Genomic DNA, 12724 nt, shown 5'->3' with positions numbered 1-12724 from the left:
CAGTCTTTTAGAGAAGGAAAAATGAAATGGAGTATGTATAAACCAACTGAATCAGCCTTTGGGATCTGACATTGATTAACTACACAGGAGCAGGAAAGAGGGAGCTACCTAGATCTTAAAGTAATTGCTCTCTTTTCCTTACCACTTTACAATGCAATGAGAAACTCAACCACTACATTATGAAAACATCCATCAGAATTAACTACTTATCAACAATTATACCTTACCTCATTTACACAGTCTTTGATATTGTTTCATACTGAACGCTTTAGATATCATGAATGCAAACACTTCGCATTCCTCTTAGAAAAAGGAAGGAAAAAAAAAATTTTAAAAGAAAAATCACCCAGCTCCTGTGCTCTGCATTCTTTTATGATGGCTGGAATTTTGTGGTTTTTCTTTCCAGATGTATGTTTTAAGGAGCTACGTCCAAGGAAAGCAAAATGGAGGGTGTGATTTTGGTCCAGATGAAAGCATTACCTCGAAAAGGTAAATTTAATCATTTGAAAGTGTTTCAAATTGTTTTTTTTTAAAAAGACGCTAGTAAAAGTTGCCAATCATATCATTGATATAGGGAGCACGTGAGGGTGTGGTGGAATAGGTTAGGAACATATGTGTTGCATTTGAAAGGGCATTTTCAGTTCAAAAATAAAGTAGCTCACGTTGCTATACGGCCTGTTCATTGCCCAACTGCAGGGGAATCCTATGTCTACATGAGATCTGCCACAATGGTGGGATTCAAATTTTTTTACTACCGCTTCTGTGGGCATGGTGTGGCTTGGTGGGTGTGGCTTGGCGGGTGTGGCAGGGGAAGGATGCTGTAAAATCTACATTCCCTCCACATCAGCTGGGACTCTGGAAGCAGAGAATAGATGGGGGCGTGGCCAGTCAGAGGTGGTATTTAATGGTTCTTTGAACTACTCAAAATTTCCGCTACCGGTTCTCTAGAACTAGTCAGAACCTCCTGAATACCACTTCTGGTCCGCTAGCCATTCTTTGTGACTTCCAGGACCTGTCTAACCACTGTTTCTGAAAAATCAATGGGGAAACAGAGGAGAAGCTAGCAAGTGAAAAGATATCTAAAGTAGAGGTGCGATAAAGCCAAAAGTGAATGCCATCAAGCTCTAATGACAGGTTTACAGCCACACAGTGGCAGTAAGAATGGCAAAGCATGTATACTTTCCCCCTTTTATTGCATAAAATAGCCCTTGGATTTTAAAATAGCCCTTGGATTTTACTGCATAAAATAGCCCTTGGATTACAACCATTTGTTTAGTGATCATTCAATGTTACAATGGCACTAAAAAAAGTGCCTTGCAACCAGTCCTTACACTTATGACCATCACAGCGTCCCCTGCATGATCAAACTTTGGGTGTAAATACTGGCATATACATATTTATGTACGTACAATGGTTGCAATCTTCTGGGCTCATTCAATTGTCATTTGTGATCTTCCCCTCCGGCTTCCAACAAGCAAAGACAATGAAGGAAGCTCTCTTCTAAGCCATCATGTAGTTTGATTGGTTTGAGCTTAATTTAGAGCCACTTGACCTGTAAAATCCCATGGAACCACTAGATGAGAGCAAACAGGTATTGTTTTCTGTCTGTAAATCTTTTAATGTCAGCCCAAGGGCTAGGCATTCAATTCTTATTATATTCAGTAATCAACCTGCTTTGTGCTCAAATAAAATACTCCATAATTCAAGTCTACTTGTTTTATCACACAATAAAATGTGTACATCAAATAAACTTTCTGTCATCCCTTAGTTGGCCAGGTTAGAAAACAGAACCACAAAGGTTAGAGGAATTCTGCTTTATTATTCTTGAATATAATGACAGAATCCCAAAAGCTTGTCATCCTTTTTTCCTTAATTAATTAATTAATTCAATAAAATTTATCATGAACAATCAAACCAAGACAGTGTTATATTTATATTCATTCCTGATTTGAATTTCTGACTATAAACAGATCTTTTTAGGTGGGGATGTAAAATGTATCTTAAGAAAATTTGAGCATCAGGGAGAATATGGCTAAAAATGTTAAAAAGTCATGATGACAGCTACAATATGTAGGTGATCTTGATGGACATACACAGGTAAAAAGGCTTAAAGTGTAAGTCCAGAAGGTCCTGATAAGATTTAGAAACAGCTGAGACTGATGCCTTCCTAAATCACTGAACTACCAAGAAAAGGAGGAAGTGCAGTGCAATTAGACTTGTAAAATTCTGTTATAATAGTCAAAGTACTTTAGCCATCCTGTGGAATTAATGTCATGGTCTAGTCTACTTAAGTGGGACGGACCAATGCTTTAATTGAAGCTTTATTCAATTTAAGTGGAGTACCCCAAGGAGTACCTTGGAGTACCCCAAGGCTCTGTTTTAGGCCCAGTACTCTTCAACATCTTCATCAATGATTTGGATGAGGGAATAAATGGGAAACTCATCAAATTTGCAGATGACACCAAGCTGGCAGGAATAGCCAACACTCCAGAAGATAGGCTTAAGATACAGAAGGATCTTGACAAACTTGAACATTGGGCACTATCTAATAAAATGAAATTCAATGGTAAAAAGAGTAAGGTTCTACATTTAGGCAACAAAAATGGAATGCACAGGTACAGTTTAGGTGTATAGGTGGTACCTTGCTCAGTAGTAGTAACTGTGAAAGGGATCTTGGAGTCCTAGTGGACAACCATTTAAATATGAGCCAGCAGTGTGCAGCAGTTGTCAAAAAAGCCAACGCAGTCCTAGGCTGCATCAACAGAGGGATAGAATCAAGATCACATGAAGTGTTGATGCCGCTTTATAATGCCTTGGTGAGGCCACACTTGGAATACTGCATTCAGTTCTGGTCGCCACGATGTAAAAAAGATGTGGAGACTCTAGAAAGAGTGCAGAGAAGAGCAACAAAGATGATTAGGGGACTGGAGACTAAAACATATGAGGAACGGTTGCAGGAACTGGGTATGTCTAGTTTAATAGAAAGAAGGACTAGGGGAGACATGATAGCAGTGTTCTAATATCTCAGGGGTTGCCACAAAGAAGAGGGAGTCAAACTATTCTCCAAGGCACCTGAGGGTAGAACAAGAAGCAATGGGTGGAAACTAATCAAGGAAAGAAGCAACTTAGAACTGAGGAGAAATTTCCTGACAGTTAGAACAATTAATCAGTGGAACAGCTTGCCTCCAGAAGTTGTGAATGCCCCAACACTGAAAGTCTTTAAGAAGATGTTGGATAGCCATTTGCCTGAAACGGTATAGGGTTTCCTGCCTAGGCAGGGTGTTGGACTAGAAGGCCTCCAAGGTCCTTTCCAACTCTACTATTGTATTGTATTGTATTGTATTAACGTGCATCACAAAGACTGCTTCACTCCAGAAATGTTGTCTGGAATAGCTCAGTCTTCTGGAATGTTCACCCACAGTGAGGGCACTAGTACAACTTCAAGAGAGAGGCCATTCCAACAATATGAAAGACATTGCTTATTTGTTGGAAAAAGGTAAATATTTCCCCTGTCTAGTCATGTCTGGCTCTAGAAGGCAGTGCTTATCTCTGTTTCTTAGCTGAGGGAGCAAGCATTGTCCAAAGACATTTCTGTAGGAATGTGGCCAGCATGACTATCAGTGGTGGGATTCAATTTTTTTACTACTGGTTCTGTGGGCATGGCTTGGCGGGCATGGCAGGGGAAGGTTACTTCTGTAAGTACTGTAAAATCTCCATTCCCTCCCCACTCCAAGGGAAGGCTACTGCAAAATCCCCATTTCCTCCTGATCAGCTGGGACTCGGGAGGCAGAGAATAGATGGGGGTGGGGCCAGTCAGAGGTGGTATTTACTGGTTCTCCAAACTACTCAAAATTTCCACTACCAGTTCTCCAGAACTGGTCAGAACCTGCTGAATATCACCTCTGATGACTATACATTGAAGTGCACGGACTGCTGTTACCTTCCCACCGAAGTGGTGCCTATCAATCTATTCACATTTGTGGGCTTTCAAACTGTTAGGTGAGCAGGAGCTGGAGCAAGTAAAGGAAGCTCACCCCATCATGCAGTGCTTGGGTTTCAAACCCATCATGCAGCACTTGGGTTTCCAGATGACAGCTTCAGCAACTTGAACTGCCGAGCCATCATAATATTTCTACAAAAAGAAAAAAGAAAGGAAATGAAATATGTATAAATTAAAACACAGATTCGTACAATGAGTGTTCTCGGTCAACTGCCTCTCTCTAGATTTTGTCACCATATTTGACTTTCCTATCAAGATATACATAATAGAACACAAGCATTTGATTTCCATTGTTTGCAGCTATGCTCTCATTTGTCACCATTACTTGAGCGGCTTTGCTTTAAAAAAATGTTAACAGGTAGGTCACATTACACTTGCCCCTGATTGGAGAGATTTTCCTGCCTTTGTATCCTTTGAGAACAATAAGGATAAATAGGTAAATATTGGAAGTTCCTTGGTGAGTAAATAAACACTGGGTGATCAGACCCCATTTCATTCTCAGTCCTCAATCACATTCTGAACTCATAAAGGGGAATTTGGGGGGGGGGGAATACCCCAGTTTGCTGTTTACTGAATAGAAATGGGCAGAAGTGGTTATCCAGCCAATTAGTGGTACTTGGAGGGAGGAGCAGATAGGCAGGATAACAGAAGCTGGTTATAGTTCAAGCTCCACCCCTTCTCTCAGATACCTATGATTCTAATAATGGATAAATTTTATTTTCCAAATGACAGGTATGAAACGCTGCCAATCTACCCAAGGAAACGAACAATCAGGTTCTCTTAAGGCCCTACTAGCAGGTGAATGCAATTGCACCCCTTTTCTGCCACCATAGAGAAATGGCTAGATAGTCTTGAAGAAGGTATGCAGGGACAGTTAATGTAAAAGAATGACAACTTAGTCCAGGGAAAGAGGAAAGTGTGAGAAAGAAACTCAAAAGAACCCTGTCTTGATTTTTTTTTTTGGTATGAGGGAAACTCATGCAGCCTTTCATGTTCCTGTTTTATTATACCCTATGACAATAAAGTAACAGGCCTATAATCTATGCTCTCTCTCGAACAGGGGTCTCCAACTCCCAATCCATGGCCCAGTGCCAGACCGCAGCCTGTTCAGAACTGGGCAGGAGGGGGGGAGCTTCAAAAATTCAACAGGTTTGCTGCCCCATTACTGGGTGGGCATGGCCATGGTGGACCTGGCCTAGTCAGCCTCCTGCACCACGGAAGGGGGGGCTTTTTCACTCTCCCCAGGGTCTGGAGGTTTTCCTCGGTCCTCTGGGAGGGCAAAAACTGCTTCACTGGGCTACGGAGACTCCTGGGAGGGGTGGGGTCGGGGTGGCTAGCATTTGGGGGTTCGCTGAACTGGGCAGAATTCTAGGTAGAGGATCGCTTGAACCCGTGCAAACCCCAGCAGCCCACCCCTGGAACCGGGCTGTGAAAGGGATGGGTGAGCATCTGTATGTGTGCAAAGCTGCATTTATGAAAGCTTCACATGCATGGGTGCAAAACCATACCTCCCCCCCTGCTGCCTCCTCCGATCTGCTAAGCCAGAAAGTTTGGAGACCACTCTTGAGAATTACTGTAGCTTTTTCCTTATATTTTGTTTAATTTAGCTTCCCCTTTGTGGAATAACAGAATACCTTAAGATAGTGTCTCTTATATGATGCAATGCTATTCTTCTATATATTATCCATTTTTACTTCTTAGGAGTCCCCGGTTTTCCTATTTTCCTTCCATGCCCAATCTTGGCATTCCACGCACAGGCTGCCGCTCTTATTATCTTTGAACCTGATTATATACAGATTGAAATGGAATCTTTTATCCCAGCAGTCTAGGGGATAAAACAACATCTGGTTCTCAATATGTGGTGGGTCAAGAAGAAGCTCTGTGAGATCACTTAACTGGTATAAGTATTAAGGCCTTACCCTCAATATTTAGTCCAGTGTTTCATGCTGCCTCATTACTGTTGCAAACAAATCCCAGAAAATGCCTCTGGTTTTCTATATGCAACTTTCTATGCAACTTCTGCTTCCACATTTATCCTGGGATGGTGGGAGAGGAGAAGGTTTGTCCTCCTTCGGGTGGGTTTGTCTAAAAGCCAATTTATGTGAGCTGTTTGTGCTGTGCATGAATGTTTTTTTTTCCCTATTGGGATTTTACCTTTTTTTGTAAGTTTACTGTACACTTCTGATTTCTGCCCTCAATTTTAATCATTTCCAGATTATTTGCCTTATATGGAGGATGAATTCTACTTGCTGAATCCCGTTCTATGGTAAGCAACTTTTTTTGAGAAGTGTTAATGGGCAAGTTTGCTTATGATTTCACTGAAGGTTACAATGCTACACTTATCTGAGAATAAAGGTAAAAGGTAAAGTCGTTCATATGTGCCAGTCATTCTCAACTGTAGAGGGTGGTGCTCATCTTCATTTCTAAACTGAAGAGCCAGCACTGTCCAAAGATGTCTCCGTCGTCATGTTGCCAGCATGACTAAACACCGAAGGTGCACAGAACACTGTTTCCTTCCCACCCAAGGTGGTCCCTATTTTTCTACTTGCATTTTTACATGCTTTCGAACTGCTAAGTTGGCAGAAACTGGGACAAGTAACGGGAGCTCACCCCATTACGCAGCACTAGGGATTCAAACCGCTGAACTGCTGACCTATCTGATTGACAAGCTCATCGTCTTAGCCACTGAGCCACCATGTCCCATTGAGCCATCTAACTAAACTTGGCATGGTTTACTTCTTAGCATTGTGACCCTTTTTCAACTACCTTGGCTCTTTGAATTTGTAGCCTTGCTGACAGCATAGTCTATTCAGTCCAGACATAGCAATAGTCTACAATAATTGCCTTATTCTCAGGTTAGATGAAACCTACAAGCAGCCTCTCTACTTTCCAAGTAGTGCTACCCTTTAAGTGTTGTCTCTTTAAAAACAGTTTTCTTCTGTCCGATGCACACTCTTCATTCAGAACCTACTAATTGTCCAGGCTTTTAATCACCCCACTGTAAACAGGATCTTTAATAAATTACAATCTTGTAGAGATAAGATGTTCACGAATCTTAATACATTTTTTTAGGAATTGGAAATATGCTTGGATTCCTTATTCGAAAGTTGGCAGATTGGCTTTTTCATTGTAAAGCTGGAACGCTATGAAAGAACAAAACTTTCATTTTGCAAGTGTGCCTGCAGCTTTCTCAGGCTAAAAACCTGACAAAGCCAAACCATTTTATCTGCTTGAGAGAAGTAAATGAGGTCAAAGTAGCCAACAGAATTAACAGCCAGGTTTGCTTCATGTTAGGAAGACAGTTTTTAGATAGCATGCTGTTCCATTGTAGACAAACAGTCTTTAGTTTTTCAAAGAGTGGAGTTGAAGTTGAACTTCCTGTCAAAGTCATATCTGAAAATGAAATATGTTTTGTTACAAGGTGGTGGGTTTTTTTTGCCAAATGTATATGACTACCAATTGCATAAATAGGCAACTCTGGGTAGCATACAGTATAACAGAGATAAAATAATATATGTATATAAACCTGTAATTGTTTGTCACACAGTCAGCTAGGAGTTTAAATGGGACTTGGCATTTTTACCTATGTATCTTCTCATTGACCTGGGATAGGCAGATGTGATTGTTTAATGATGCTAAATATATCATCGCAGGATGTAAGGTGTTCCAAATAAAGCTGCTTTTTGCAATTGACTGATAATGATATGTCAATGCCAATGGCATTATAATGGCATTCTAGATGTTTTGGGATTGCACTCAAGGCATCTATTACTATTGATATGGTTTTTGCTTTCTTTTGCTACAGTTCAGGCATGAAATCTTCTTACCTTTGCTACTGGTTCGGAACTGGGAGTGTGTGCATGCACACACTTTCATGCAATGCTTCTGCGCATGTGCAGAACCTGCACAGAGCATCCATGATGACATCTGGGCAGGTGGGCGGAGCCTCCTGCCACTGCCACTACTGGTTCGCTCGAAGCAGGGAGAACCAACAGAATACCACCTCTGCTACAGTTGTTCTACTTTTATTTGCAGGTCTTTGTATTTTATATTATTTTCCCAGTTCTTTCTCTTTTTTTATGCCTTCTCCAGCTATTTTCTTGTCTACTATTCATATTTTTTTGCCCATGTTATTGTTTGAGGATTTCCAGAAAGTCGACGAGGGTGAGGTCAGCTTTGCTTTGACGTAGGGGAGGAGACTATTCCATAAAGCAGGGCCATCACTTAGGACCCAACAAATGTAGTTCCCTAGTCAACAGGAACCCACAGCATGCCCTCTCTGCTGGGTTAACTATAACATTCCAGTAAAAGGAGGCACTCTACCCAGTATCATTGCTTCTTTTTCTAGTTCTTTTGAGAAGAGATGTGGATTTAATTATTTCTAAAACAAAATTAAAAGTGAAGCTAGAAGAGCCTGCTTGGGCCAAACATATGTCCATGTTTTTAAAGAGCACTTCCACACTAGTGTTTTATAGCTTTTATTAATTCAACCATCATTGTGGCCTATAATAATAATGAGGATAGGCTTTATAGTACTTCAGTAATGGCAAAGTGATGCTATGAGAAAGCTATAAGTCACTAGTGTGGAAAGGACTGAAAACCCATTTAATCTCTTGGACATCTTACTCCCTTGGCTGCCATACTATTTCATACTACCTTGGTGCATCCTGACTTGCCTGCAAGAGTTATAGAGTAATATTTCTGATTCAGATGAACAAAATTGGACAGAGGGACTCAATGAGGCTTATATCCACATACGTGAGTGTGGCATCGCAGGGTTATGATGCAATCCTACACATGGCAACTCTGACATAAATCTCACCAAGTTAAAATGAGCATATTTCCAGGTTGTTGATACACAATTGTGAAATAAGTATGGAAGCCTACTTGACGTTGAACTGAAATCCTAATAATTAATACAGAATCTTAGGAAACAATGAAAAGCTTCTTAAATGGATCAGAAAGGAAAATATGAGTAGGCAAACTTTCCTGCTTCCTGGAGCCCACTGCAATAGTGCAGCTGTTGTTTCCACCTTTCATGGTGACAGATCCCTAAAATAACAAAAAGAGCATGTTCTTCTATATCAGTCATTCACAACATCTGGAAAGACAAGGATGGCACAAGCCTGTAAATCCTTAATATGTAAAAATACTACAAAAACAATGAAAGCCATTTAAAAGTATGTGTTGAAATAGGTAGATTACCTATTTTGTTTCTTCGCTGTCTCATGTTTTGACGATCTCAAGAGAATCCATGAGATCTGGGTTGTAACTATATTCATTTTTGTGCTATGCTCTAGGCAGAATTTTTGAGGGGGGGGGAGGAACTGTGAATATAATTAGACATGGGATACTTCTAACAGCTGGATGGATTTCACACATAGTCCCTAATTTACAAAACATTAGATTTGGCATCATTTCAGCCCTAGTCCTGCAAGTCATAATTTCTTTGACATATTTTTGGCATGGCAAATTATTTATGTATGAATATATATCATTGTGAACGTGGAGGGAGGGAAATATTCTGCCCATACCTGGTTAGTGATAAATGAGCAACTTCAGAAGCAATGCCAGAAGTAAATAATGATCTTGCAAGAGCTCGTGTTCAAAATATAAACTAATTTCTCTTTTTTTTTGTTTGGAAAAGAGTCTGCTCTAGATTTCCACATCACTGCAACTGGCTGCAATACTTCTCTCAAACTTTAATGAAATCAATTTGTGTGAGATTTACAAGAAAAATACATTAAAGAAGGGCCAGAGTGCCAAGAGTAGCTGTACGGGCTGTATCAATTCTGTAATTTTTGTGTGATGTTATTTTATTTTATTTTATTTGACATTGTCAGGCAAAGCAAGGGACAAAGGAAGAAAAATTTCACATGACAAAGCTGTTGTTTGTTCTAGCACATAATAGCTTTGCAGATGATTGCTACCATATTAATTTTCCTAAACATAACATCTGCCTGCATGCTAAGATAGTGATCAATTGATACAGTCAATCTAGATCACAATTAGCTAAGCATATATTCCATTGAAATCAATATTGAGATGATGCTTATGGGGATTCTTCCTTCCAGGTACCAGTCAAAAGAGCAGCTTCTCTTATCTTAACAAAGCAGGTATAGTTCCTTGACTTTTTCTGGATGAATGAAGTGCAGTTCCCAGAAGTTAGCTAAGATAGCCAGGAAACCTAGGAATTGGGATCTAGCTCAGGAGAAAAATGCTATAATGGGGGAAATGATTTTAGGTCAATCTGATGTCAAAACCTGCCTTTCTATGTCTGTCTGTCAATCAATCAATCCAGCTTCATTGGTAGTAAATACAGGAGAGAAAATTAAATACATTGCTCAGACAAATTGTATTTATTTGTATGGCAAAGGATGTGGACTCTCTTTTGAAGCAGGCATTTGAATTGAATTTGGCTGCCAGACCATCAGCTGAAAAGCTGGGGGGGGGGACTTTATCCTGTGCTTAGGAAGGGGCAGTGTATCGATTGGCATTGATTGGTCCTATGCAGCTACTTAGGTCTATATGCTAAAAGAAGAGATATGTGCCTGCTTGTGTTTGACTTTGAGCCAATGATGATAATGATGATGAGTATTTCTATACTTTGCTAAGTGGTAGAGAGGTGTCAAAATTGGCAGCTGTCCTAAAGAGCATTGTGATCAGGGTGGTTTCCTATACCGGTTGGTACCGGTTCACTCGCTCGCGCACCCACTGCACGTTGCTTGCGCATGCGCAGTTGATTGTCAATTGTTCTGCTCATCCGCAGAAACATGCCGGCAATGGTAGAAGAGACCAGGGTATCGGTTTAGGGGCATGGCCAGCCTGGGTCAATGCCGGTTCTGCGACCCAGGCCAAATCACCACTACCAATTTGGGCAAACCAGGTCAAACTGGGAGCAACCCACCTCTGATTGTGATGCTAGCTCTGCTCCTAAATACATTATCCTACTCATGTTCCTGGAGTGGAGCTTGCCCTGCAAGTCTCCTTCCACTATTTTATTGTGCTATGCTCCAACCCAGAAAATGCCACTGGTACCACCCTCACCACAAAAAATATTTATCCAATAAATCACCTTATGGTACAACCCAATCCTTGTATAATAAAGTGACAAGAGAAAGAGAACTGCCCACATGTTGTTTTCCTTCCCTGAATCTTCAACCTGCTTGTAGTTCCCAGTTGTAGGATGAGAGAGAAGAGCTGAAAAGAGTCCTTATCAGCAGTGATACATAAAATCTGAAAGTCATCTCTCTTCTTTCCCTAAACTGCTTCCAAATGTCCAACACTGAGTCAAAACTGGGGTGGAGATGGGGGTGCTCTGCGGCGGATATGATCTTCTTCACTGCCAGTGAGGGGGAACACCTCATGCCTCATATGAGTGTAAAACATTTTAGCAGAATTTATGAGAGCAGCAGCTCTAGACAAAGTTCTCTTGTCAGTTGCATAGCTGTTATACCCATTGGTTTCGTAGAGAATTGCATGCTGATGATGGATGTCAGGATTTGTTCCAACCAAATCTCTTAATTGTTTTCAGCTTCACCTCTCTTGGCACAGCGTATGGTTTTCATTCTGTGCGCTGCACAGGATGCAAGAGAGAAGCATGCTTTCCCAGATTCCCTTCATCGTTATGAGGGGCAGACCACCTTTGCCTGTATTTCTTGGAACTGACCTCCTGAAACCAGTGGGGCTGCGTGCCAGGAAAATGTACATAAGATGGAAGATCCAGATTTCACTTGTCTCAACAAACACTGATTCGCTTCATACTTTAGAATAATACAGCTTTAAATATGGGATTCAGAGATAACCATCAGGCTTAATAGTTAAAGCCAGTTCCAGAAGTTGTGATGCCATGACTACTGTCTTCCGAAAATGAAGTAGTGTGTGTGTGTGTGGGGGGGGGGGGTAGGGCTGCTGCTGACATGCTGATACATGTTGACATACATGCAAATTCCATGTAGCATCCTCACCCCCAAAACGTTTTTAAAAAATATTCAAAAAGTATGAAATTTAACTGCTCCACGTAACGAAAATTAAGGGGCTGCTGAGTTGTTAGTATAGGTTATGTCACTGACCTTGGTGACCAACTGTGCATGCATGAAGTCAGCATGCCTGTGCCATAGATATTGTACCTCTTTCCATTTTTACTTACGAACCTTGCATTGTATTCCCCCCCCCCCCCTTCGGGCAATACGGATGTAATTAAAGATATTGGAGAGCATCAAATAAAGTCGGACTAGTCATTCAGTTAGCAGCACCAGAAGAACAAATTGTAAGCCAAGAATGAGTTGCTGAATTATAGCTCCCGACATTTCTAGCCTTTGCTCATACTAGCTATGGCTGCTAAACTTTGTCTTCTACCAACATCTGGAGAGCCACCAGTTTCCTTTCTCTGTAAACCCCTCCCCCCATAACTGCTAATAGGAATGACTAAAGTCACTAGAAATGAGGATAAATGCTCGAAATATGTAGGTAAGTTTTCAGGAAATTCTAAAAACTGTTTTTGGATGTTAGGATTAATATTTCTGAACAGATCTATTGCGCTCTTTTCTGTGTTTGATTTAACCTTAAAATCATTATTAATATGTTAAATCAAAAAGCCAAATCTTTTAAGCAGTGAATTGGGACTGCATGCATATAAGTAGCTCTTTTGGTTTATTATGGAGCAAATAATCTTTTTCTGGTGTTCAGTATGCTTACCAAAATCTGGATCCCCCATTCAGAGAT

The 12724-nt window shown here is 40.7% G+C and overlaps 1 long non-coding RNA gene across 1 annotated transcript; it reads left to right on the top strand.

The window, feature by feature from the left end:
* The first annotated feature begins 404 nt into the window (after positions 1–404).
* On the top strand, positions 405–11874 carry LOC309386149. The gene is made up of 3 exons (XR_014174355.1): positions 405–489; positions 6215–6266; positions 11535–11874. It is a non-coding gene; the product is annotated as an uncharacterized lncRNA (long non-coding RNA).
* Positions 11875–12724: the final 850 nt, after the last annotated feature.

This window comes from Natrix helvetica (assembly GCF_964273705.1).
Source record: "Natrix helvetica genome assembly, chromosome: 2".
NCBI lineage: Eukaryota > Metazoa > Chordata > Lepidosauria > Squamata > Natricidae > Natrix > Natrix helvetica.
The sequence above is the reverse complement of the archived record's forward strand: the minus strand, read 5'-3'. Positions and strand labels throughout refer to the sequence as shown.